The sequence below is a fragment of the Colobus angolensis genome, unplaced genomic scaffold (genome assembly GCF_000951035.1).
Source record: "Colobus angolensis palliatus isolate OR3802 unplaced genomic scaffold, Cang.pa_1.0 Scaffold13, whole genome shotgun sequence".
NCBI lineage: Eukaryota > Metazoa > Chordata > Mammalia > Primates > Cercopithecidae > Colobus > Colobus angolensis.
In genome coordinates this window covers 1,547,601-1,553,270 of record NW_012114252.1, presented here as the reverse complement: position 1 = coordinate 1,553,270, position 5,670 = coordinate 1,547,601, and the positions used below count along the sequence as shown (strand labels likewise).

At 35.7% G+C, this 5,670-nt stretch overlaps 1 long non-coding RNA gene across 1 annotated transcript in view; it reads left to right on the top strand.

The window, feature by feature from the left end:
* Positions 1-1,503, top strand: part of LOC105505824 — an 86,065-nt gene extending 84,562 nt beyond the window's left edge. Inside the window, exon 4 of the long non-coding RNA XR_001000812.1 lies at positions 1,265-1,503. This is a non-coding gene — a long non-coding RNA (uncharacterized LOC105505824). The remainder of the gene's footprint in view (positions 1-1,264) is intronic.
* Positions 1,504-5,670: the final 4,167 nt, after the last annotated feature.

Below are 5,670 nucleotides of genomic sequence, written 5' to 3'. Positions count from 1 at the left end.
CCTTCCTTCCTTCCTTCCTTCCTTCCTTCCTTCCTTCCTTCCTTTCTCTCTCTCTCTCTCTCTTTCTTTCTTTCTACCTACACCCAGATTTTTTCTTTTTCCTGCCTAACTCACTCACTTCCAGGCTTTGCCTTATACATTTCTTCACTCAGTCATCAAGCAATAGATAGTTATTGAGTCCTTGTCTATGCCCCATCCTAGGTATCCATACATGAGTCATAGTCTCTACTTCATCAGTATAACATTATGTTACCATACATATGGTCTCAGAAATCCTTTTAAGCACTTAAAGTAACTCCTTTATTACTGACAACTGAGAACAAACTCAACTCTTCTCAGGATTGAGTTAATCACACAGAGCTAGGAACACAGGTACATGTGTACATAGTTACATTGTAATGTGAAGTCCGTCAGATTACATAAGGAAGTTCTAGCTGCTCGTGCACAATCAGCTGAGCCATGCTGGCAATCCGGATTCCACCCAGATGCCACAGGTTTCAGGAATGGAGTCTGCCACATATTCATTCAAACTTGATGTGCCCAGTCATCAGCAGACTTGAGCACTGTCAGGCAAATAACAGCAAGAGGTTAGAAAGCAGAGAAAGAACACTAGGCTCAGAATCGCTAGTTGCTAACTGCTTTGGGGCTACCACTTGGGACAATACAGTTTTATTCTTGAGATCCTGGGCATAAATTGTTCAACCCTATTGTCCTTAGCCTAGCCATCACTAAACCAGTCATCTGAGAAGCAAAATGTTCTACCTATAATTCTTCTCAAATTCTCAAAATACGCATACTTTATATACAAAAAGTAAAATGCTTGTCATGATTCTATGTTGCCTGTTTGTGGATAAATCTTTTAAGATGTAACATTAGGAACACTGTTAGATTGTGTTATGCTGGTTTGACACTTCCAAATGACTGATTCAAGTGATTCATGAGTGGTTTGGTGTGTGGTTTTAGGATAGAGAGGCAAAGAGCATTTGTGCCCATAGAATATGATTAATTTTTTAACAATCCCTTATTATTTGGACATTTAGAGAGACTGGCAATCAATACTTTATTCACTGGATAATTGATTCAACAATCCAATGCAAGTCTAGTATGAATTGTTGATAATTGAAGCATCTTTGTTATCTAAGACATTTAAATGCTCACTTCTGCATGTTATTTTGATGTAAGAGCTATAATTTCATGTTTATCAGGTATCTTAAGTGCTTTATTTGTATCTTCTCGTTTAATCATTACAACTTTCATTTTACAGGAGAAAAATATGAAATCTGAGGTGCAGTTGATTTGAATCCAAGAAATCTAAAGGAAAAAGTTCAAGCTCTTAATCCTTTCATACCCTTCTTGTTGTTAAACTTTTTTAAAAAAGTTAATCTTGTCTATGAAGCATGAATCTATAATACTAGGGAAAAAACTGACTAACTTGAAGAAAAAATAAATTGAAATGGAAAGCAATTAATTCCTCTTAATATGAAGAAAGGACGATCTAAATGCTTTTGGAGAAATGATTTCCAGTAATGAAATTTTCAGGACAAAAATCTTCTTTTCTGAATAGGCAATCATGATATTAATCCTCTGTTCCTTAATCTTTATATTTACATTTTTTACATTTGCTCTTAAAGCTTGATGTTTTCTACCAAAACCATCTGTACATCTGTCTGTCTTCATGTGCTCTTTCTGTACACATGCATGCATGCACACACACACACAGATTTCATTATTTATTCATAAAATGTTGAAAATCACTGCTTTATCCCTTTTTAACTCTCTCGAACAATCTCTCAGTTCTCTAGTGCTTGGAAAGGAAGTATTTATTTTATTTTATTTTTATTTTATTTATTTTGAGACAGAGTCTCACTCTGTTGCCCAGGCTGGAGTGCAGTGGTGCAATCCTGGCTCACTACAGCCTCAGTCTCCAAGGTTCAAGGTGTTCTCCCAGCTTCCCTTGTAGCTGGGACCACAGGCATGCCACCACACCCAGCTACTTTTTGTGTTTTTTTTTTTTTTTTTTTTTTTTTTTTGTAGAGATGGGGTTTCATCATGTTCCCCGGGGTGGTCTGGAACTCCTGGCTTCAAGTGACTGGCCCTACCTTGGCCTCCTGAAGTTCTATGATTATAGGTGTGAGTCAACCTCCCTCTCCAGGAAGTATGACAAATAGAATGAGCCTGCAACCAGAGTCTTTTGATTTAAACCCTTGCCCGCCATGGACTGAATGTTTGAGCCTCAGTATCGTTATGTTTAACATGAGGTCTGTAGCAGAACTTAACAAACAGGAAATTATTATTAATGAGATTAAATGCAGTGAGGAACATCAGTGGTTCCCTCTCTGTAGAGGAACTTAAGGAGTTGAGCATCCAAGCTTATTTCTTGATATGCTGATAAAAGACATAGCCTAGTTTATGGCGGATGCTGGTTAAATTCCAGCCCTCTCTCTTTCAGTCAATAGGCTTGGACTCAAAATAAGTCCCATTCAGGCTGATTTGTCTCCATATATCAGTCACAAACTGCACCTCTTGCAAAAATAACTTTCCCTCCAATGTGTACTGGCCTTGAAGAAGACTGAGAAATAGGGCAACAAAGATCCTTTAAAATTAAGTTACTGAGAGTCACTGAAATAATATACAGTGAAAGACGGATGATGCCATCATTGTATAAATAAAGTCAGTACAACCATTAAATAACTTACAAGTGTGGGTTTTTTCTTCTCTATGGTTACAATCATGGTTACAATAATTTTTATGAGACCATGATTATATTATGTCTGGATGGTTTAGATGTCTGTCTTTTGTGTGTTTCAAAAAATTAATATTTATTCTTTGACATTATACAATTTCTTAAATAAATATGAAGAGAGAAATGTTTTGAATAACAATCCTCCAGTCCTAAATTTTCTATACTTAGCATGTATTGTTTCTTTTTTAATAACTTACAGCAACTTTATTTTAAAATTAGTTTAGGTAATGATGTTTTTTGAAATGGCTTCTTTGAGGTCGCTTCTTGGAATGATTAGTCATTGTGTAAAGCCAGCAATAAGAGAAGGATTTGAAAGTAGAGAGTAGAACCGTAGTTACCAGGGGCTGGAGGCAGGGGTAGAGGAGATATGGGTCAAAGGACCCAAAATTTCATTTAGAAGGAATAAGTTAAAGAGACGCACTGTCACATGGTGACTACAGTTAACAACAATGTATTGTATTATTGAAAATCCATGAGAGTAGATTTTAAGTGTTCTGACCACAAAAAAAATAAGTATGAGATAATACATATGTTAATTAGCTCTATGTAGCCATTCCATAATGTATACATATTTCAAAACAACATGTACGTAATACATAATAAATATATAGAATTTTTTATTTGCCAGTTAAGAAAAGGGTTTGACACTTCAAACAACAAAATACTTTTGGCATATGAAAAGTCATTTACAATCACACCCCAGACTTTGTTGTTAATATTAGCTGGGATAGTCATTGCTGAAAAGGTCTTCACATGCTTATAAAAGAAGTTTCACTAAATCTAGTTAGCATTGAGAAGTGTTGACAGGAAGAGGTGAAAATAAACCTCAAGACAACTTTTCGGTTTAAAATTCTATTTCTTGGTGTGTGAGTGTTGTTTTTGAGGAAATATACACTTTATTGCAACATAACAAATAAATGAGAAAATAAGACAAACAAAATGTTATTTCACCCAATATAGCAGGGCGGTCTTTAAATAAGTGCATAAATAGCCCATGAGATAGCTTGAAAGGTCACCCTGTTGGTCTAGTCAAATGACTTACATATTAGCAATTTGTTTGCAAAACATCTTCTTCTTATAGTTTCCGTTGGATTACATATGATTGTTTCCTCCTGATAGATAATCTGGACTTTCTTCACCAAAAGAAGGTTAATATTCCTACACATTTTAAACCAGAACATTAAATTTTATACTGAAAATACATCTTCCTTGAGGTCAAGAATGTAGGGGAAGGCAGATTTTTGGTGTTCTTTTCCAAATGATAGCCTTGCAAATCAGGCTATTTTCATGAGGGGATTTTCTTACTTTATTTAAATCTTCTCTGAGAGTAGCAGGAAATAAATCTGGAGACTCCAGCTTCTAGAGCTTTTCCACAAAGAAGATACTCTTTCTGATATAAAGACACAGTAAACTCTTCTTTCTCCATGTTCTTCAAAATCCATAGAGCTAAAATAACTACTTATTTTCATTTGCTATAGAATAGCATTATTTCCAAAATTGCATTTAAATCATCTACATACAGAAGGTTAAATTTGTTTAAAAATGAATAATTACATTCATTTACTTACGTTTGTACTCTGAAGAATGTGGAATTTAAACTAAGTGCGATTGCACTTTAGCTATGGGCAGGTCACTTACTCTCTTCAGAGGATTAAAAGGATAAAATATTTTTTAAAATTATCTATCTATCTATCTATCTATCTATAGATAGATACACACACACACACGCACACATACATAGAGTTCTTATACAAACCCTCAATAAATGTAATCCAAGTTTTAGACCCACAGTACTGATTTAGGCAGGCAAAATGTCAAACTAACAACAACAAAAAAGTACCAGACATAAAAAATGTGTCTCATATTCCAGACACATCATTATTCTCTGAAATATCCACAGACCACTCTAATTTGAGCACAACTTAGGTGGACCAGGAACACAAGCAATGTGAATGACTGCAATAATAAAATGAGTATGTTAAGCTATCAGTTACTTGACTTTAACTCTATGCTTGAAATACATTCAGTGAGCCTCTGCTGTGTGCCAGACAATGTTCTGGGCAGCAGAGACGCACTTGTGAACAGTCCTTGCCTGTATGGAGCTTACATTTTAGAAGGCAGAGACAGATCAATAAATAACTCAGCAAACAATTCATCAATATAACGTCAAATAATAACAAATACTTTAAAGAAAATCAACTAGGATCTTGCCTTGAGGGCTTGGGAATTAAATGTACTTTAGTTTGGAAACCAGAGAAGTCATGGCTGAGGGATTTATGTCTTCACTGGCAACTAAAGACCCAGAAGAAACCAGCAAGGCAAAGGTTGGAAATGAATGTTTCCAGCTGTGTCCTTGAGGAAGCAGGAAATGCAAAAGACTCTAAAGGAAGAAGGAGCTTACTTATTTGCCAAAAAGAAAGAAAGCTGATGAGAGCAACTAAAGCGCAGTAAGTGAAGGGAGAGTGGGAGGAAAAGGGTGGGTCATTAAAAGTCTTTTTAGTCATTTTAAGAGTTTTGAAATTTTTAAACAGGGGAATGAGATCACCTGATTTTTGACTGAACAATGACCCTGGTTGCTACATGCAGAATGGCAGCAGGGAGATAAGGATGTAAACAGAAGACTGATTAGGAAGTTATTTTAATTCAGGGAAGACATGATGGGCTTGGACTGAGGTAGTAGCTACAGAAATGGAGAGGCTGTTATAGGTCCTATGACATTGAAGAGAATACTCTGGAAGCAGAATTGATAGACTTCATGATAGGTTATATGAGGAGGGATCAAAAAGGAACCAAGGATAACTATGCAGTGGTTGGTTTGAGCAATTGATGGTACATGATGCCATTGCTGAGATAAGGATATTTAAGGAGGAAGATAATGCCGTGAGGAAACTTTTTAGAACAACTAGGTGAACCTTAGGTGTGGATGT